We start from the raw sequence: 23,285 nt of genomic DNA on the forward strand, positions 1-23,285 counted from the left end.
ATTGTGATACCAACTCTAACGTACGGAAGTGAAGCTTGGACATTGTTGGAAGGACACAAGTCAAGAGTGAGAGCAGTGGAAATGAGTTATTTAAGAGGAGCCTGTGGAGTCACATGGAGAGACAGGCTGACGAATGAGGATATAAAGGAGCGTTGTGGTGTGGATGTGATAGGAAGCGTTATGAGGAATATACTGAGGTGGTTTGGCCATGTGGAGAGGATGGAGGGTGAAAGACTGACAAAGAGAGTGTATGTGAGTGAGGTGGAGGGGGGAAGAGGGAGGGGGAGGCCGAGGATGAGATGGAGGGATGGGGTGGAGAGGTATATGAGAGAGGGGGGTGTGAGTTGGGAGCAGGGCAGTGAAATGGCGGGGGACAGGGCGACTTGGAGGCGATTTGTTTGTGGCCACCCCAAACGGGATTGAGGCGTCTGGCAATAGATAGATAGATAGATAGACACTTCTGGAATTTCACATTTTATCCTCCATTCTCTAGAGTATGCATATTGAATTCCAGAGGTGTCCTAAACAGTTAATTTATTTTCTTTTTTTCCTTTAGGGACCTTTCATTAAAACTCACAATTTTACTATGACCAGTATGGGCTGTGAAGTGATAGGTTAGGGTCTTTAGGTAAGGATAGGGTAAATGTTTACAAGTGCACCTGCCTTCTGGTAATGAATTTGATATAGCTCAATAGGTACATCTTGATGTTTGCGTCAAATTATTCTAATTCATCCATGGCAAAATAATAGCCTTTGAGATATTAACAAAAACCCACCACCACTTTGCACTTAGCTTAAAACCTAACCTAACCTACCCTAGTCTACTCAGAACCCTAACCTAACATTACTTAACTGCACCCCACTGACCTAAAAACAATTTAATTATCGCCGTAATCATGAGGTCTTGGCTTGACAACCTCCATGCAGGTTTGGGGTTTAGGTTAGGTTAGTTAATTTAGGTAGATTAGGTTAGATTGGGACAAAAACATTGTTAGATAGGCCTAATGGTTATTACAAAATATAAAATGTCAAAGATTATAAATTAGAAAAGAAAAACATTGCAAAACATGTGTTAAGGAAAAAAATTCCAGTTTATTGACTAAACTGAATGCTTGAATTTTGTTTTTACATCCGAAACATCACGTTGAATTCTACTGACAGCATTGACAGGATCAGTAACATACTGCCAAGCTGCCGCCTTCGTCCTGACTTCTGTTGCGGCACTGTCAAATGAAAATTTTCCCAATATAATGTCTTGCTTCTCTGCAACACTTGTTGCCATAGCAGGCAGCTTTGCATCAGTGAGGGTTTGGGCTTCGAGGTCTCTTGGCTTTAGGTTCACCTTCCATTGTGCAGTAGGCTAGTATTAGCAGACAGAGAGGCATGTGGCGAGTACCTGTGGCGGTGATTTTTGTTGTTACCGGCATGCACGTGTTGTCTGTTTAGAAACAACCTCCTTGATTCTAATTGGCTGCCTTTTTTGTTATTGATTCTCATTGGTTGCTATCAGATCAGCTGGCGAACTGCCTGCCCTCTGCTGCGTGATGGGACTAACACTTATACCCGCCCTACGACTGACCGCTTCTCGTTCGAACATTGGTGGAGGCGGTCAGTCATAAGGCAGGAATAACTTAAGACGGGACTAGAGGAGCGACCACCGACGGCGGGACTGAGATATGACCAGTTTTGAGCATCCGGCCCCAGAATGACAGTAGTTTGGTCCTTCATATTTGCTATAGCACCTTTTCGTGACCAGCAGCATATTTAGTGTTCAAGGTACGGTACAGCTGGAGATTTTGTGAAATTATGCTTATTTTCATTTTTTTTTATATTTTCCACCAAATTTCAATATTCAAGACAAAGTTAATAGTTTTCCCCTAGTATTTGTATAAAGTAGTACCGTACCGTATTAGAGAACTGAAAACGTGGGATTGCATATTTTTTATGTTTTGGGGGGTTAGGTTTTCATCTGTAAATTTGCTGCATTTCCATGGGTTAACTAACAAACGATTAAGACCTCTAGCCTCTTGTATTCTTTTTTATTTTTATTTGCTTGCTTTTCAGTGCTAAGGAATTTCGAGCGACCAAGACGTGTTTGGAGTCAAACGACGAAGACGTGTGTTTGGATACAAGCGACAAAGCTTTTCAGATAAGTATTAGTGTGTGTGTGTGTGTGTTTTAACAGCCTTTCAGCACGGTTGACTGCAGTGTTTGGAAATGGAAGGGTCTTGATTAGCAACCAACGAGACCCTATATTAGACATTTCCTGTTGCATTTATTTGGAGACTGGCGAGTATGACAAAGATAGTATCCTAGATAAAGAGGGAAATATTGTAATAGTAAATAATGAGACTTAACTTTAGGCTCTACTTTCAGGCTACCACAAATGTCAGTAAAAAAAAAAAAAAAAAAATCAAACTAGCAGGTTCATTGAAAATCGGTAACGTTGGTTCATTGAAAATCGATAACGCTGGTTACCTCTAAAGTAATACCGGCAATTTTGTTATGGGCTTTGATGTATTTCATGTGCTTTAAGTATTTAATGGATAGTATAGATAAGAGATAAACAATATTCATTTTTCTTTTTATCGAGGCGAAGATGCTCTTGACAGGTTGGTGAGAATTGGCAGAATGCAACATTTCCTCATATCTCTACTCGTTTGCCTTATTGACAACATAATATCTGGGGGGGGGGGAATTGGGTTGTAAGTTTATTCGGACATGTTGCAATCCGCCATCCATTACCAACCTGTCAAGTACATCTTCGCCTCAGTAAAACAAAATAAAAATGACTAGTGAGGGAATGGTTCTAATAGTTGTGCTCTCAATCCTGTAAAAGGAGGATGGTGAAGGGAAGCCAGCCTTCAGTCCACTGGGTTCACCTGAAATTTTGCCTGTGTGTAGAATCTCTAATCTCAGACCTTAATAAAAAGTTAACTAAAATAAGAGGTTCAGTGGTTGTTTTTCAGATACTGTGATGTACTGTACAAATTTTTTTAAATTTAGCCAGGAATGGGGAATGCAGGGAGTATTGTGGCATTTGAAACTATTCCTGCCCTTGGACTAATGCTTTTTATTTAGCGTAGGAGACTTCAAACTGGATAGGTTAGTTTTAAACCCTTCACTACAAGAAATAGCTGTATAAATCTTGATTAATAGCAAGGCCTGTATTATTGTCAGTTAAGGATGCACCCGAACACCTTTTTGTAAGTACAGTACTGTAATTTGTATGATTATTTTGTACTGTCCACTTGTTATATAAATCTTTCCTGTAGCCATGCTTTGCTTAAATGTGAAAAAAAGTACTAACTAGCCATTTAGAAAACATTGGTAAGGAAAAGGTATTAGGGACCTTTTCCAGACAAGAATTAGAGGCCTAAGAGTGACTGAAAATGTCATGGGATTAAAGGGGTTAAGGAAGAAACTCTAAATAGTATGCTTTAAATGACATGTTCACATTGGTTTGCTACCTTGAATAGGGAAGTTACCTTGATAAAGTACAGATACATTGACTCTCAGTTAGAAATCTTCAGTATATCTTCAGAGTTTTCTCAAGTGTTAGCAACTGGTGAAGTTGTTTGGTTTTGGCACAAGCTTTACCTCCAGTCCATAGAAAACAGCTGTCTCATTTCATCCAGTGTTGGGAATCCATAAGAGGAACAAGGTATCATTGGTCCGGTATCATTATAAGTACTTGGGATATGCTTACCTATCAGTAGTCAGTACTTATGAATTTCTAGTGGGGGAGTATGTCACCCCCCACCAACTCAAATTAAATTGCTTGACTGAAAACTTTGAACCTAAAGGCAAGTATACCCAATTAAGATGCTTAGTTAAGTGGATGTAGGGCATGAGGAAATGTGTACAAGCAGATGGTCACCCTCTGAATACTGTATCAGAATAGGAGTAGCCTAGCCCCTGCTCTTAGAAAGGGGTGATGTGTTATTGAAGATAGGCTATGCAATAATTTGCAAATGGTGCCTTAGAAGAAAATGTCAGCTATACTGCCCATGCAGTTAGCTGATGTTCCTTTGCAGTTGTAAGCGCCTTGTTACAGAGACATGGGGAAAAGTGTGGTTTAGTTCCTGGATGGATGCCACCTTTGTCTCTATCCAGTTAACAGGGGAACCATAAGAGGTTCCACTTAACCTCATAATTTGGTTATATGGTTACCACCCATCGTTGTCAAGTATTTCGTGGGTTAAAGGAAACTATTAGGCTTCTACATTCGATGTAGATCCACTTGAAGTGGTAAAGAGTAATATGACAGGAAGGATAGGAGGAGATCAGGGCAGACACATGGAATAGTATTCAGGCAATTAGGTTAGGCCTAATGTGCTTTGCATTTAACATTTTGAGTAATGTTGGTAATGGTTCGGAAACTAAGTTTTGTATATTTGATAGCACAGACATAGGTGGCTAACAATGATTTGTCATATTCCAGCTCTCCAAGACCACAACCATCAGTCACGACCACCACAACTACCATAACTGTTGTCTTTGTTCCAGGGAGGCGGTTGACTGGCTACTAAAATGGTGAGTTCTCTTTTAGTTTTCTCTTGAATCTTGCCCTTTTTAGGTCCTCCCACATGCTACCAGAGACAAAACTTGCCTCAAAAGGTGTTAAGCAAACTACAAAATTAATTTCTACTAAAAAAAGATAGATTAAGTGTATGTGGTCTGTTAGAGGCTTACACTGCATCAGGACTTAATTAATCAAAGCTAAATTGATAAGCCTAGCTTCATCCCATGAAATACTGTGATTACTCAGCTGAGGACCTGTGACTTTAAAGGGTGCTTTCAAGTTACACTGGAACAAAAAGTACAGTACCAGTGTAATCAAAATCAGGTTGAAATATTTCCTTACTTCTGTTTCTCGATTTCTGGCTGAAGGTTTACCGTTTTTGAAAGTTACACATACATGGGGAGGGGTATCTTGTGTGTATTTTTACTTTTGAAGTTTTCTGAAACGAGTTTTATATTAGTCTTAACCTTAGACTACCAGTAATTGGCCAGTTTGTGACGGGGAGCTTCACCAGCCATGGTTGAAGGACCATAGGTCTTTTGAACTGGCAGTGATTATTCTACTCTGCCCTACTCATTGTAACTTGGCCTAGAATTACAATCTCCATCTTTATACTGAGCTTTAGTAATATTTGCTATAATAAAGAGGTCAGTTTTGCCGTTCATAAAGGTCAGTGTTGCTCTGCTTATCAAGAGATTGATTTTTCCATGTCCATATAGGTAACTACTGCCCTGTTTGTAAAGGTTAGTTTTGGTCTGTCATAAAGGTCTGTTTTGGTCTCAGGTAAATTTTGCCCTGGTTGTAAAAGGTACATTTTTCTGTGTTTATAAATCTGAACACTGGTTTGTTGTAAAAGTGTAATTCGCTGTCTGGCAAAGGTGTCTAAGTTTTTTCCTGGTTTTCATGGTGTCAGGTCTGCCCTGTTCTTTGTAATATGTAATTTTAGTTTGTCGTAAAAGATGTTATTTTGCCATTTATAAATGGTTGATAATAGCAGTGTCTGTGGTGTTAAAATAGTTTTGAGCGGTTTTTAGGGTAGAGTGTAATGATCTAGATAGAATAGCTTCTAAACTGGAAGTGAGTGGTTCAAGTGGAGACGACGTTCATTCCTGCAGGTTATGTGGTCAAACCTTGCAAGATGGTGTCTGGATGGAGATGTATGGCAGTTTTAAAATATTTTTCATTGTCTTGTTTCAAAATTGCCAAGGTCAATAGCCACCTGTGATATAAGTATACTGTCTTTACTCCATAGCTGCAGTAACAGCCAAATCCCATTTTGTTTCTCCTTCTGAGCGTAGGTGCCAGAGGCTAGAACATTATTTAAGGGTAAAGATGTATGCTCTTACCTGGTTATCTTACCTGGTGGGCTTCCTGGGCCCTGAGCCTGCCCAAAGGAAGGGCCCGCGGAAGCCACACATTGCTTATGCGCCAGCCCACAGAAAATAGGAAATAAGTAAGAAAGAGCAAAGCAGAGGTATAGGGGAGAAGGTGCACCATATGCAGCTAAAAAGTAACTACTTGCAGAAGATTGAAGTGGGGGGGGGGGGGCAGATAGCAATAGAGCAAGAGAAAAACAATATCATCACAATAGTTGATGGAATTGGAACATGGAGTCGCCAAGATGGGACGTGAGATCTGCTTTAAAAGAAGCTAGGTCTTGAATAGAAACAAGAGTCGGACAGGGAATTCCATAGAGATCACATTTGGTATTGAAGAATCTCTTACGCACTTCAAGGTGACATCTGGAGTGGGCAATCCTGAACTGGTGGCCCCGAGTAGTAGGGTAAAGAGGACGGGCAAACAGATCATCTGGGGTCAGTGAGGGTTTCCATGAAATATTTGCCACTATTTGATAATGTCAGTCGAAAGACTGACGAAGAGAGTGTGTGAGTGAGGTGGAGGGGGAAAGAGGGAGGGGGAGGCCGAGGATGAGATGGCGAGATGGGGTGGAGAGGTATATGAGAGAGGGGGGGTGTGAGTTGGGAGCAGGGCAGTGAAATGGCGGGGGACAGGGTGACTTGGAGGCGATTTGTTTGTGGCCACCCCGAACGGGATTGAGGCGTCTGGCAATAGATAGATAGATAGATGTCGAATGGAGAATGAGTTCAAAGCCCTCAGTTTACTTGCATAGTCAAGGTTTTCAAGCCCCTGTATAGACTTTGTCCAACGTCGCTGGACTGATTCCATCAGCCCAAGGTCGCCTATGTACCCCAGATTCCACAATGACAAGGAGTAATCCAGCAATGGACGGATGTGGGAGACATATAGGGTGATCATGAATGAGGCATTGCGATTTACTGTGGGCTTCAAAATACTGTTCAACAGAGCTCCAAAAAAAAAGCAAGTTTGAAATACATTGATGAAATTTAAGTGAAGAGTCAATCAGTACTCCTAGGTCAGATACAGAGTTCCTATGAGGAACAGGTAGATCATTCAGGTAGTACATGCCAGAGGGGCCAAGTTCTTCCCATGGGTTATTTTTATGGGTAAATCTCAGGTGTACACAATTGTCAGTATTCATGGATAAACCCCAAGATTTTGAAACCCTAGTGAGAGTGTTGATGTCTGCTTGACAGGTAGTCACATAATCGACAGTATTCAGTTTTGTATCTAGTGTGATGTTTACATACAATTTGAGATCATCTGCATATATTTTCGTGGGTGAGTTCACTTCATTGTAAAGAAAATTGACACACAACAGAAACAAGAGGGGTCCAAGGACTGAGCCCAGGGGGACACTGCTTAGTACCCTCCTGGCGTTGCTATGATGGTGGTTGACAATAACTCTCATTTTGCGATCTAGTAAGAAGTCCCTAATCCATTCTAATAAACGTCCCCTGATACCGAGGTTTCGCAGTTTGGCAGTCAGGATATCATGGTATACAACGTCGAATGCCTTAGAAAAGTCAGAGTAGATTATGTCCACATTGTAGCCAATATCTAGCCAGTTGGTAACTTCATTATATGCAATGATAAGTTGATCCTCTGCTGATTGTCCAGGTCTGAAGCCTAACTGATCCTTGATCAGAAGGTCGTTGGATTCAATGCACTCATAAATGAGTTTGGTGATGATACCCTCCAATGTTTTGACACAAACCGATGTAAGAGAAATAGGTCTGTACATAAGAGGGTCATATATAGAACCTGTTTTGAAAATAGGTGTAACATCAGACATTTTCCAAATTTGTGGCAGAGTTTCTTGGCTGTAAGATTTACAGATCAGTAGCAGGGGATGTGCCTGCAATGGACTACGGTACTTAAGAAGGTGAGGGTGGATGCCATCAGGACCCATGGAGGAGGAGGCGTCCAGTTTGCTCAAGGCATTTGTAACGTCATTAAGTCTGATGGCAAGATCTGGAATGTGACCATCGAAGGCTTGGTAGGGGGCTTGGGACGGAGGAGAAGTTACGGTATAAACTGAGGCAAAGGAGGTTGCAGATATTTCTGACATTGCCTCAGCATCATGAACAATCTGCCCAGAGGGTGTCTTCAGAGGTCCAGTGCTAGGATTACAGACCTTCTTTCTCCGAATGTAAGAATGGAAAACCTTAGAGTTGGTTGAGAGGAGTTCTACTAGGGAGGTCTCATATCTCGACTGACTAGTTATAGCAAAGTTCCTTTATTGGTGGTTAATGTCCAGAAACAGGTAGAGAGTTTCTTGAGCCTCCAGGGAGTTTCTTCCATGGGTCCCGCATAGCATTTTATAATTATTCTAGAGTATTTTCCTGATGTTGGTGAGTAAATTGGGAAGTTTAACAGGCCAGGGAGGGTGAGCAAAAATTGGTCAAGCATCTGGAGGGGATGAATCTATCAATTAGTGGGAGAAGAATGCTACAAAAGCTGGCAAACATCTGTGGTCAGGGTCTAAATAAGCAAATTCAAAATCCCAATCAACATGCTCAAGGGAGTCATTAATCTCAGAATGATTACCTCTGTGCCATAGGTGATGCTGGGTACATCCTTATGGGAAATTTGGTCCTGAAAGATATAATTTGTATATAATAACTGGACAGTGACCACAATGAGGGAATGGGGAAAGTACTGTACACAGGTTTCACCAGTACTGTCGGTTTCTGAAGTCAGTATTAGATCTAGTACATTACTGGATAGCATTTACATAACCTAACCTCCTGTAACCTCTTGCTCTTTATCCATAGTGCTTAGGCCATGATGATCTGACTGGAGTGTGCTGCCAACCGTACCTCCAATTATAATTAAAATTTCGTAACTGGGATCTGAAAGTCATTGCATGCTGTCTTGTAGTGAAGTGAACTTCTTCAGACCAATGACTTTGGTTTCATTCTTGCCACCTATAATTTTACTTACCTGACGAGTATGGAAGGACTTGGATATAGTAAATTCTCAGTTATCTGTTGCCGCATATTCCAGCATGTCATTAAGTTACAGATAATGGCAGAATTATGCTTAGCTAATTAAAAAATAGAAATTTGCCAACACAGTTTCCTAGCAGCTTTACAGTACAATGACGATCATGCTTATTACAGTATTTAAGGATATTTTTCTATTTGAAATTTATACATCACAGGTATAGGGTTTTATGGGGGGTTAATCCCCAGTTGGAGGGGTTTTGGGATACATCACTATCTGTCAGTATGTCACCTTCCAACACCTCCTTGGCATCTACCGTATATCAGATACTTACAGTAGTGTGTATATAAAACCATTCAAGTATGTTTTTTTTTTTTTTTTTTTTTTTTTTTTTTTTTTTTTTTATAGCTGGATACAGTACAATATGGAGACAGCAAGAATAAACTAGTCTCAGGAATCACGAGGTGCATGTCTAAACTGTAATCACCATCCCACCCCAAAGCATATTGTTCGGTTTCTTTTACTGTAACCGTCCTATCCAAAGAGATTACTACTTGACTAACCCTTCTCCCACAGTTTTTAGCATTTGTAACCCTCCTACCCATAGAAATTCCATACTGTAGCCCTCCTTCCTGGAAACTAATTTTTTTCTTCTTTTTCAGGTGTTGAGTTTCCATGTCAAATTTGGTTCAGGATTGGCCCATATGTGAAGGCGAAAACAAGTTACATCAAGAATGTTGATGTTATACGTAAGTTTTTTCAATTTGGCAACATAGAATAGCCAAATCTCAACTTTGCTCGGCTGTAGTACAGTACTATGAATTGATGCTAGTCAAAAAGAGTCTTTTAGGATGTAGGACTTTTAAAGATAAGAGGACAGGCTGTACGTGTAATATTTTCTTTATGAGCTTTAACAATTGAATTTTTCCAATAAATACTTTGATTATGCAGTTGTATTTGAATAATACATTGCTTATACTGTGGTACAGAATTTTCATTCATTCATTGCCAGACGCCATGTATCCCAGACGGGGTGCTATATTTTTCACCTTGAGACAGTTTCATGAAGGATTGCTTGATTTTTGGAAAGTCAGTGCTTATCATTGGTAAATAATTAAATCTTGCTTTTTAATGGACTTGTTAAATTTGATTGATCAATAATTGATTTTAGGAATCCTCTTATCTTGCATCTTTTACAGTGTACAGACTTCAACATGCATGCATGCCTCTCCTTGGTCATGAATGCTATATTTTGGAAGAATTGGCTGAATTTTGAAAGCTAGTCATAGTAGAATTCCCAGTAAAACAATGTTCACAATAGTTGTTAAAATGCCACTGCAATGTGGAAAATGATTTTGAAATCTTAATTTTTATATAGTCATCTTAAATTATTTTAGTGTGATCGAAATGTGTTGATTACTAAAGTCAGTCTTTTAATCTCATTAAATTTTTTACTTAATGTCGTTGCTAAAAATGCCTAAATTGAATAAATGGATAACTTGATGGGAATTATTTTGTACATGGATGTTTTTAAGAGCTTTCATAAACTCTTCACTTTGAAGAGTCGAGGTGTATAATGGAAAGCCTTCTATATATCTGTCTATTGCCAGACGCCATAATCCCGTTAGAGGTGGCCATTTGACTTTTAGTTATTTGTTTAAAGGGGAGGGGCACTAACCTTCCACCAACCCATTTGACACGTAGGGAGCACGTATGGTTTGGTTGTATGGTTACCACCCAGCGTTGTAAATGGTTTCATGGCTGACAAGAATCTATTTGGCTTGTCACTCAATGTAAAGCCACCTGTAAAGGAAAGAAAAGCAATAAGAAGTGACAGGATAGATGGGAGAAATAGGAAGAGAGGAGGGCAGGCACAGAAAAAGAATGATGAAGGCTAAGGAAGAAGTAGGCAGCGCTACATCAAGTGTGTGGATGGTGGTCGCCACCAAGGCGAGAAATATGGTTGCTTCTGTAACCTGCTCATGGCTGTATTAATACATCTGAGTGAGTGAAGATGGTCATTTAATTGAGGGTGAATTTGATATTGCTCCTTGTTAGTCAAATGAGACAGAGGTAATACAGTACAATGAGTCCTCGATAAATGAATGGGATAGGGACCAAAAAAAACTTTCGTAATTTGAAATTTCGTATATCGGAACAATTTTCCCCATTAAAATATACGTAGAAGTGGGGGGGATGCGTCCCAGAACCCCCTTGGACCCCCCACCTAAATTTTACCCCTCCTATTTTGAAGTAATACCTGTAAAAGTAAGTAATACCTGTAGATGTAGAGAACGTGGTGGCCATTTTCTTGTACATCTTTTTCTTGGTCACAGTCCCAATGGTGGAAGCTGCAGGGCCTAAAGCACACCAATCTCCGAGACTCCCTTCCCCTCCTCGTGGCATCTTATAAGTTCCCATTTCCTCTCCAGAGTTAGAGTATGGTGCTGCTTCTTTTGCAGCGGTCTCCACAGTGCTGGAGATGATGCAGGACTCTTGGGAGGCATGTCTAAACAGTACAAAAAAGTGTTGAGCTGTGAAAGCATCCTCAAGTACAGCAAAGCTGCAAGGAGTGATGTGGACTTGGTCCCGGGACAATCTGCCATCAAAACATGGATGATTCCCCGTCAGGACAATTCGCTCCCAAGGCGATTCCCTGTCATTCCATAAATATACTTAATATTAATTGATTAATACTATAATAACTAGCTGATTAGCTGAGAATGTAGATGTAATATGAAGATTATTCGTATAATTTTAGAGTATGTCAGTCGTTCACTTGAGAGTATTAGGCATTTAAATAAATGCCAATCTCATATGTAGCCTCATGTTAAACGATGAAGTGAAACATCGTAAGTCACCTGATTCACGTTTCAATATACTGTACAGGTATATATAATTTTTTCCGTTAATACCAACTATTTGATGCCATATTTTACATTTATTATAAAAAGAATAAACCACCACCACCTTTATAACTCATGTAACTTGAAAACTAATATACTTGCTAAGTAAACTGATATGTAAATAATTGATGGCAAAAAGTCCTGATGGCAAATTGTCTTGTTATTGTTGTGACAGCAAACTGACCTTACGGCGAATTGATCTGAAACTGTGGACCGAATTGAGAAGCGCGCAAAAAATAATTTACCAGAGAGGGGTTAGTTTGTTTCATCGCCGCAAGCGAGCGCCCATTTTGAATTTTTCGTATTTCCTTTCGTATCGCTTTTAGTATCATCGAGACATACTTTCGTATTGTGGAATTTGCCCTGTATTCATCGCATTTGTAACATTGAAAATTCATACTTCGAGTTGTCATTTATCAAGGACGCACTGTACACCACATATGGCTTCTGACTCCAGTTGTAATAATTTTGATGCTTGTCCATCTTTGCCTTCTCAGTTTCACTATTATGGCTTCCCCCCCCCCCCCATAAAAAAGGCAAGGTATTGTCACACAAAGATACTCGGATGTACATTGGTAAACTCGCAGTAAATGACAATACAATATATACTCAGAAATCCGAAATGCTTGGATCTTAGGGATTGGTGGATAATTAAGTTTTGATAAATGACTGATGTACATACTTTGATATCCGAAATGCAAAGGTCTAAAGAATTAACAGAAAATTAAGTTTTGATAAATGGCTGTACAATACATACTCTGAAATCCAAAATGCTTGGATCTAAAGGCTTAACAGGAAATTAAGTTTTGATAAATGACTGTACCATACATCCTCTGAAATCCAAAATGCTTGGACCTAAAGGATTAACGGAAAACCAAGTTTTGAATGTATAACTATGGAAATACAACAGTGTATAGTACTATTAGCCTGGGAACTGTGACTTAGTCAATCAGTCTTCAGTTCTTTGCTTTTGTGTGGATGACTAAATCACTTTAATTAATGGAACTGGTTTTTGTTGGTCACTCTCCCAACTTGAGGTCTCTTTCCTCTCCCTTTCCCACCCGATGTAATTATTGGTGCAGTCCTTTTTGAAAACTGGATTTTACTCCCATGTACTACTGCAGAAAAACCTAAAAATTGGCACAAATGCTCACTACATAATTTCATGCTAAAAACTTACCTTCATAATGCTTCAGTTTAAGGGTTAACAGTAATTTATCACAGGTCCACACAAGTTCAGTATTATAATGCATTGTGTGAGGACAAGGGATATAAGATCCCAGTATTGCATGAAGAAATACTAGTAAGTAGGAGGTACAGTACTTGGAAATTTCTGATTTTAGAGTTTGCTGGGCTTAACTGAAATATTACAATAGAAAGTAATGTTTCAGTAGATGTCAGACATGAATCTTAATCAGTTTTATCAGTTTGCATGAAAATACTGCCTTGTCCCGTGTGAATATTGTTTACAGTAGTTAAAGCCTTTGTTACAGACTTCAATCTCGCTGTCATGAATTGACACAGGTAGTCGTATTTAACTGTTCCTAGTGCGTTATAAGTAGAATGTAGTGATGACAAGAAGGAATTAATTGAAGGTGAATTACATGCTTTCCAGATTTTTGACATAGTAATGGTAATTTTGAAGGCTTAAATATGTAACAATAGCCATCACTTAACCTGAAGTAATTAGCATGCAGTTTTAAGTAAAATGTAATTGGTGGTTACTTGTAAGTACAGTGTCTTAATTTTGGGAGTTAAAATTTGTAAGCAAAAATTACTGCATTGATGAGACCAGTTAACTGGGAAATAAGTGAAATATAACACTAAAATATTTAATATAAAATTTTTTCCACCCAGTGATGGTTTTCTGTATGGCAGTCATTTTTGGTTGAAAGTTAAAGTACTGGTAAGATATCTAATATGCATTGGTGGTGTTTGTATTAGCAGTGCATATTTGATATTTAGCCCTGCTCACCTATTGCATTCCTGAGTTTTTGTACTCTTGTATAGCTGACATTTCACTTGGAGCAGAAAGGAGTACTTAGACGTGGCAGGAAATAGTAGATGAACAGGTACCGTACCAGGCCCATCCCAGGGTATAAGAAGGGTGAGCAGAACCTGTCTCGATGGTCTGCCATTTTCAACCCAATGCCTTCTATGTATATTAAGCTATGATAATAGAATCGATAGAAGACAGTCTCTAACATGCCTCATTTACATTTACATCTTACAAAACATTTCTACATCAGCTTGAGTATACAGGACAGAAGGTTTATGAGTGGATATGAAGTAGGATTGATGTGGTTGAAGGTTAGGGTCATACTCTAAGTGGCTTTGGAGATTTGAGGATGTCTCCTCCTTAGTGCTTTATTCTGCGTGTTACACCATTTAAAGTTGATAGCTAGTAGTGGTAGTAGTAGTTGTATTTGATCAACTCTGGTCTGTCTGGCAGAGCAGACCCATCAACCAGGCTGAGATATGTGCACCATCCAGCCCTCTTAAGTTACCAGAAGAGGCTGGATGACTCTGTCGCTGATGCCTGTCCAGGATGCAACACAGCACCCCATACTATTAAGCACATTATGGAAGACTGCATTGCACACAATAATCTACGCCAACAACACAACATACACTCTTTGAGAGCTCTGTGGGAAAACCCGGTCTCGGCCATGGCCTTCCTAAGGGACTCGGAACTGTTTGGCCAGACTGCCTAGGGAACAACTACTACTACTACTACTACCACCACCATAGGGAAGTAGCTGCCCCTCCATGGTCATACCATGCAGTGAACTGATCTGCAGTTGACAATGCCCCGCAACAGTGAGGCTGGGGAAAAGTATGGAGGTTTAGTTTCTGGATGGACACTGCATTTGCATCTCTCCATCCAGTTAGCAGAGGCATCTTAGCAGGCTCCACATCATACCATTATCTGGTTATAGCATATAGTCACCAACTCTCCACCCAGTTAGTAGAGGCATCGTAGCAGGCTCAACATCATACCATTATCTGGTTATATGGTTACCACCCAGCATTGTAAATGGTGTCCTGAGTTGCAGGAAAATATTAGGTTTGTCACTCGATGTAGAACCATGTGAAGTGGCAAGAAGAGTAATAAAGATTGACAGGAAGGAATAGAAGAAGCAGGAAGAGAGGTGGTCAGACACAGTAGTACAGTGATCCCTTCAGTTAGGCAGCTAATGTATAACTGAATTTTTCATGGAAATAGTCACAAATGGTACCGTAGAAACCCGTGTTGTAAGGCTAATTGGTATGGTGAAATCCAAGATTTTCCCATAGTCCCTCGTTTGTCCTTGAAAATATTTGACTCTCCTCCAGGTAATATCTAAAATTTCTTATAGTAAACATATAAGCTCTAGGAACATCACTGGGCATAAAAAAAAGGGTTAATTAGGGTGTACAGAGTGGTAAATAAGTGGGGATCAGTTACCCTAACAGGATGGAGCAATGCTTGGGTGTCAGAGAGGGGTGTACCGAAGGCTGAGGGATGTCTCTCCCTCTACAGAGGGGAAGAGAGTGAGTAGGAAGAGGATGCAGAATGCACCTTCCTAGCGGCCGTGCTCGGCGCTTATGTTGACATGTCACCGAGTGGGACTTTCAACTGTCAGTATCTGATAGGGCATGTTTTGGACGGGCTGATTTCTGGGATTTTACTATACAAACCAGCTTCTTTTCCGCGTAACAGGAATCAGGGTTGGGTTTATCTCTGCGTAAGTGGTGAAAATGGCAAATGGAACCCGCATAATTGGAGAGGTCACTAGTAGTAGTAGCTTCATTGCAGCCCCAGGATTAGCTTAATGTGAACACAGTGAACTACAGGTAGAAAATACCTTTTTCCTGGAGTTAACCTGTCTCCTTTTTGGTTAATAAGAGGAATAGAGGGATGTTAGTAAGCAGGCACTGGAGCCAACCTGATCTTTCAGTGTCACCACATGGTGTCCCTCTCCTGCTGCATGTCAATATTAAAATGATATACACAATAATGTTATGATTTAAAATGCAGAAAGATTCACCAAGTCAAAGATGCCAAGAAGCATTTCATGCTACTTAAAATACTAGCCTCTGCTGGTTCTTTCGAGGGTAGTATGGCAACTTCGAACTAGAATAGAGCATTTAGGACTGCCAGCTACCATTATGTAGGGTTAAACTTTTCAGTCTGGTGATGTTTTTTATACTTTATTATTGTTGCTTCTACCAGACAGTCTTATTCACCTTATAAGGGGACTTTCAAAGGTGGAGGAGTTAGCCTCCATTAGTCTCTGCACTAGTAGAGGTCTGCCCTAAGCTGATTAAAATCTGGTAATAGCAAGAATGAAATGTAAATTGTCATCAGACTAAAGGGGTTGTGTTGAAGGCTTGTTTTTGTTTATAGTTGGGTGCATTATGAATTGATTTGGGATATTGTCAAGGCCTATAAAGTGCTTCAAAGCTTCCTGTGCCACCTTGAAAATGGCCATATGTTTTGCCAGATATCAAAATCCCTGAGTACATTTAAAGTAGGTGGAACAAAACATGTTAATGTTGTGGTTTAGATGCTGAAAATGAAATCTTAAAGAGATAATGTTTGTTACAGTATTTCATAATTTTCATGTAAGTTCAAGTGTGCTAGTAAGTATTCACCACTTCCTGACCTCCCTAACAGGGTAAACTTCAGATGTAAATGGCGGGCTTGGAGCTGCAGGCCGAAGACAGTAGAGGAGAAGACTTGAAAAAGGAAATTATGGAGTAAACACCTAATGTTCCAGACGAAGGACATCAATACTCTTCTGTCTCATGTTGATACTGTACATTTGTAAGTACAGTCAATCAAAAAAAAACGTATCGGCCATCTTACTGCACATATCATTCACAAACATGGACAATGCATTGAGATATATGGGGCACCCTGTAATTATAAGTGGAAGTATGGTCCTTGGTCATTATTATGACTCGAAATCACTCAAGTCGTCTCAATTTAGTTGGTATGTTTTTTGAGGCAGTGTGTTAATATATTCATGTGTGTCTGCAAAATTCTATATATTTTCACAACCATCGATCCCCAGGTGTGTGATAATTTTTTGGTTGACTGTACTACAATGAAAACAATAAGGGAAATTTGTAAACTACTTTACTTAGTGTTCTGAGTAATACCCCTTTTATAAATCTTCTCTGGCTTCCCTTTGCACTTTCAAGTCACCAACCTCCTCCCTCATTATTGTTATTATTATTATTATAATTATGATGATGTCAGAACCAACTTGCCTAGCCTTGGGCTCCTACACTCCTCATGGAGCGGCATAAGATTGGATGATGCATGGATGGATTATTTTTATTATTATTATCCATCCATCATCCAGTCCTATGTTGCTCCATGAGTAGCGTAGGAGCCCGGGTCTAGGTAAGTTGGTCCTGACATTTAAGATGAGTGACCAGCCTCACTCATCCCTGAGTGGCATTGCTTGAGCAATAAACCTCAACCATTCCTTGGATATACACCTTCATCGGCTGAATCCGATTGGAGCACCTTAATTAATCTCTAAACCAGCATGCACCATAATTTGGTTATATGGTTACCACCCAGCATAGTAAATGTTTCCTGGTGTACAGGAAAATTATTATTACAGTAGTAGTATTGTTATAATTATTTAGGTTGGCATGAGCAGAAATTTGGAAGTGAGAGATGTGGAAATGGGGTAAGAGAGGAATGTGTGTGTGAAGTTTGTAGTAAGGATAGAAGAAGAAATAATGTGATTTGTGAAAGATATGAAGTAAGGAAATCTACAGGCAGTAAAAATGAAGGGTGTGTTGTGCATGGATGGTGTTGTTGGTTGTATGGAGAAAATGTAAATAAATAGGGTAATGAAAAAGGTATATGTCACTGATGCTGCATTTTGTACAGTCACATCGTGGTCATACAGTTTCATACAATATACAGTAATAGTTTCAAACAATATCATACAAAACTGTCAGAAGCCTCTCCTCAAAGGTGGGTTGAACTCTGCAGCTGGAGCCATTCAGTGCTGGGAGACAATTCATCCCGTCCTGATCCTGCTGTATGTCTGAGGCTGCCACCATGGACATATTTAATATTCATTAAATAGGAATTGTGCAGTGTTGTACCATAAATGATGCCGTATTGATATTACTACATAGAAAGCAACCTCAGGAAATGTAAAAATTAGTTCAGTCAGTGATGTACAAATGGTGATACACATAACTGTGTGGAAATGTAGTATTTCCAGTTTAGCATCAGAAGGAAAGTTTTATGAACAGGTTACCCATTTCACTTTTGAACATAAACCCTCCCTATAACAGACTAATTGGGGTAAATCTGATTTAAAATTTCATTATATCCAGTGCTTCTCCTCTGAGGTGGAATTTGAAGCACAAAGCATATTCTAGTACTAAAAGTGAAAGCTATACACTTGTTATACAGTATTAACTTTGCCCTTAATTTCTCCCTGTTGCAGTTTATTTCACATCCTCGTTGGAGTAAAAAGGTAGGAAGTACATGCATTGTGACCCATTGTGCTGCATTTAACGGACATCGTTCATTTTAGCCAGCAGAGGTTTAGTGGCATCATAGTTTCCATTAACTATGATATCAGGTTAATTGAGGTATGTTGAATCGAGGGTCTTTTGTATTTTGAGCATTACTTCATAAATGTATGCTTAAAGGTAATAATGTGGACATTATCTACAGTTGGCCTATCTTGTCGGTAGTACCAGATTAGTTTCCCAGAAGAGAAGGTTAGAGTTTTGCTGAGGAAATCGACCGTGAACAGCTTAAACATGCAGTGTAATACGTACCTGAGTTTAGGGTTAATATTTCAGCAGCAATACTGTACTCTTTAATATTATGATTGGCAGGATGAATAACACCTTTATGGAAGCCATCTAGACAGTGTATGAAAATTTTTCTTGTGCCTCATCTCTGGCTCCACAGCTGGGACTTTTTCCCCACCTCGGTTGTATGACTCATAAGAGAAACCTTAAAACTGCTCGTGTCTGTCTGTCCGTCTGTGTATGTGTGCATCCGGAGTCAAAAACTACTGGATGAATTTTTTTTTATATTGTACACACGGAAAGCCCATTACCCAGGGATATTGCCCCGGTTAGTCAGAATTTTGATATTCCTTATAATGACCTCGTATCGGACATTTTTCACTTGATTTTGGCATCCTTTCTGGACTTAGTGCATTCATGTCTGAAGTCATATCTCAGAAACTTCATAGTGGATGTCTTTCTTGTAATTTTAACCTCCTGTCTGGACTTGAGTTAGGAAATTGTGGATTGATGTATTTGATGTCACACTCAATTTGACCATATATCTAGGTGGAGAATTTGAAGAACTCGCGTGCCTTTTTTTTTATTTATTTTTTTACAAGGTGTAAGACTGATGGATCATACAAAGTTCGGCATGAATTGAAGATGGCAGGAGGCATGGTATGCCATAAAGGTGGATGTATGTGGTCATTCTGTGTATAATAAAGCAAGTTACAAGTTACGGAAGGTTGATTCTATAATTGATAGGGGTTAGAGATCGTTAGATGAAGTGTGTATGGAAAAGGACGTGACAAGGGTTTGTACCCCCCTCCCTTTTTTTTCACAATAGGCATTGGATTTATTATCTCGTAGGTAATATAAAGCAAATCAATGCAAAAAATGTGCAGTTGGTTAGGCATGTGTTGTCAGGATTCCAGAGGCATGAATGGTGATTGATACCAGAGGCATGCATGACAACTGACTGATTGGGTCATTTCACTGGTTATACTGTTGATTAGTGCACCCTCTAACATGTTTTGTGTTTTCTTACTTTCTAGACTCTGCATCATGCCATTCTTAGGTGGGAGACAGAGGTCATGATGATGATCATTTTGTTGCTGGTGTTCACGTTGTTAGTGCAGTATTATCCTGATCCTTTGCCCCTACCATGTTGTTCCCCTTCCTTGCCTGCCCCCACCCTCTCCCTGCTTGCCTTCTTGCCTCACCTCCTCCCGCCTTGCCTGCCCCACTTCTTCCTTCCAATCTATTCTGGCTGTCTCGCCCCCTCCCTGTCTAGCTGCCTTTCCTTCTCTTTGCCTTCATGCCTCACCCCTCCCTTCTCAGATTCCTGCCTCCCCTGCTTTCCTCCCTCCCTTCATATGTGCCTGTCTGACCCCCCTTCCTGCCTAACACCTTCCTTCCATGCCTTCTTCTATTCCTCCTTTCAGTTCTTTCTCCTTTTCTTACTCCTCTTTCCCTACCTGCCTCACCCCCTCCCTTCTTACCTACCTTATCCCCTCTCTTCTTACCTGCCCTCCTCCCCTTCCTGTGCCTCTTTCTGCTTACCTGCCACTCCCCCATCCTGTTCACCTGCCTCACCCCCTTCCCCCACATACTACCCTGCTTCACTTCCCTTCCCACCATCCTGCCTCACCCCCTTCCTATCGTCCTGCCTCACCCCCTTCCTACTGTCCTGCCTCACCCCTTTCCTACCATTCTGCCTCAACCCTCCCTGCCATCCTGCCTCATCCCCCCCCTGTCATCCTGCCTCAACCCCCCATGCCTTCCTGCTCACTCCCTTCTGCCATCTTGCCTCATCCCCTCCTTGCCATCCTGTCTTGCCCCCTCCCTGCCTCATGCTTATCTGCCTACCTGCCTCACCCTCTCCCTGCCTCATTCTTATCTACCTACCTGTCTCATCTCCACCGTTTCATGTCTCATGCTTACCTCCTCACCCTCCTTACATGCCTCGCCTATTCCTCCCACACTTCCTTCCTGGTACCTACCTCATCTCCCTGCTACCTTTCATATCCCCATGCACCTTCCTGTCTCACAACCTTCCTGCTTTCCTTCCTCACCCCCACACTGCCTATGCCTTAGAAGAATGTGTTCAGAGTGCATTGATTGCCTAGGTTGAAAAATACTGTGATTCGTTAAATGTGCAGTGAGGAAGCGAGTTGCTATGGTTGACGAGAATGTGCTTAGATGGTGTGGTCATATGATGAGAATTTGTGGAAACAGGATGGTGGAAAGGATATAAGAGTTTGTAGGTGGGAGGGGGTATGGGTACCACACTGGTCTAAATGAACTCTTGGTTCACACCTTCCATTACTGCAAAACATATTTACTTGATCTGTCTAGATGCTTCATGTTAATAAGATTTGTTAAAAATATCAGCTTAAAATACATTTGAATTGATGCAGATCATTATGATCAATATTGACATGGTAAGCAGGGTCTTTTGAAACCTAGTATTGCGATTTTTACAGGCAAATAATACCCTCAGAACATTAGGTAAGAGTTTCTGAAATATAAAAACGTGGAGCAATACCACTACCTGACGTTTTGCATCAATGTACGCTCTTTCCAAAAATTATTGTCAGCCAAGTGATTTGATGGTTTCACAGAGTATTGTTGCAGTGCACTTTTTTATTTTTTAGCCAGATTTTTCTGCATAGATCTGTTACAAAAAATTATTTTTATGATGTCAAAAAAGCCATAATCATATGGATAACAGTTGTAAAAACAGAAATGTAACGATGGCCTTCCTCATTCTTCCTCCTTTCTCCCTACCATCCTCATTCTCTAGCCTCGTACCTCTTCTCTCTATTTACCTCTTCCATCCTGCTACATTCTCCCTCTTTCCTCCATACTCTCTTTACATTACTGTTGCTTCTATTTGTTTTGTTTTTTCCCTCCTCCTCCCTTCCCCTACCCCTTTCTCTGTCTCTACCATCTGTATCTCTCTCGCCTCGTCCTGCCTCTTCGTCCTCCCTCCCTCCTTTTCTCCTCCTGTCTGCTCATCCTCTCCTGCTCCATCCTCTTCCTTCTCCCCCCTTATTCCCTATCCCACACCCCACCCTACCCCGTCCCACATCCATATCCTCACCCCACCCCCTATCTCACACCCATACCCATACATTCGCATGCATACCCTCACTTCACACCCATACACTATCTCGCTTCTTCACTCTCAGCTAATATCCCACACCCTGAACCTGTAGTGCACACCCTTAACCCCTTCCCCACACTTACTCTCTCAACCCCTCCCATACCTACACCATCATCTCCTATCCCTCACCTATTTCATATCCATAACCCTATACTTTAGCCCACACCCACACCTTCACTCACTATTTCACTTATCCTCCCCCCCCCCATCCTACATCCTCAATACCCTATCCATCACTTACCATCGACAGTACCAGTACCACACCCTCACAATCTATCTCGCACCCATATCTGCATCTTGTATCACTATCTCTCTCTCACACACACACACACACACACACCTTACCAACAACCCCAAACCATCATCCCCTATCCCACATCTAACATCACTACCCCAGAACTGTACCCGCGCCACTGTTTCATCCCCACTCTCCCTTGTTCCCACAGTCACTCCCTGTTCCTCACCCCCAATCCTGAACACACACCCTTACCCCAATTCCACACTCGCGCCTTGTACACCTATAAACCTTTAAATCTGTACACTCAACCACTATCCCGCACTCTCGGCCACTGTCCTACACCCTCACCCACTATCCCACACCCTCATCCATATCCCATACCCTCGGCCTTCTATCCCACATCCTCAGCCCCTTATCTCACACCTTCGGCCTTTGATCCCACACCCACATTCCCTGTCCCACAACTACACCTATTCCTTTGCCCTCACCCCATCCCACACTCACCTATTCCTCTGCCCTTGCCCCATCCCACACCTGCACTCATTCCTCTGCCCTTACCCATTATTCAACAACCTCTTCCCACATCCTACATCACACCCTCTCTTTCTATCCCACTGTCACCAACTGTCCCATACTTTACCACATACGACCCATTATACACCCTCATTCCCTACCCGCCCCCCCACATCTCTCACCCAGTCCCATATGCCCTTCATCCCCTATCTCTCACCTCCCCATTTACCACTTTTCCTTTGCCCTCACCCCTATCCCTTATCCCACACTACCAATTATTCCATGACCACATCTTCACCTTCCAGAACCATACCCACACCCTTACCCAGTATCCAGCACTCATGTTCAACCCCCTATCCCCCACCGACACCCCCTTTCACCCATCCCTCACTGCCAATCCCACACCACCCACTGTCCCACACCCTAAAGCCCTAATCTCACACCTTGGACCTCACCCCTTATCCCCCATCGACACCCACACCGTACCTAACCATTACTCATTCTTTCCCACATATACCCCTCACCCATTTCTCCCTTCGTCCTTGCTTTTACACCCCGTCCTCCTCTTCCCCCCCTATCTTTGAATACATTCACTCCTCCCCACCTGTCTTTTCTGTACCTATAACCCCCCCTCCCCTCACCCCCATTAGTACGCCTCTTCATCCTCACCTATACACCTCTTCCCCCACCCACATCCTTTAGAAAAGGCTATCAAGATGTCTTTAATAAAGGTTGAGTATTCCTACATGTCCCAAATTATATTAGCAACCAATCTTCTTATACTTGACATAATTATATATAATCTGAATGCAGTAATTTGATTTTTAAGTTGAATCTGTA

The 23,285-nt window shown here is 41.1% G+C and overlaps 1 long non-coding RNA gene across 1 annotated transcript; it reads left to right on the forward strand.

Moving 5' to 3' along the window:
• The first annotated feature begins 4,315 nt into the window (after nt 1–4,315).
• On the forward strand, nt 4,316–17,013 carry LOC145413197 (uncharacterized). Its single transcript, XR_013899696.1, has 3 exons — nt 4,316–4,536; nt 9,517–9,603; nt 16,421–17,013. It is a non-coding gene; the product is annotated as an uncharacterized LOC145413197 (long non-coding RNA).
• The last annotated feature ends 6,272 nt before the right edge of the window (nt 17,014–23,285 follow it).

The sequence above is a fragment of the Coenobita brevimanus genome, chromosome 95 (assembly GCF_032717465.1).
Source record: "Coenobita brevimanus isolate Jiangsu-jjx chromosome 95, ASM3271746v2, whole genome shotgun sequence".
Taxonomy (NCBI): domain Eukaryota; kingdom Metazoa; phylum Arthropoda; class Malacostraca; order Decapoda; family Coenobitidae; genus Coenobita; species Coenobita brevimanus.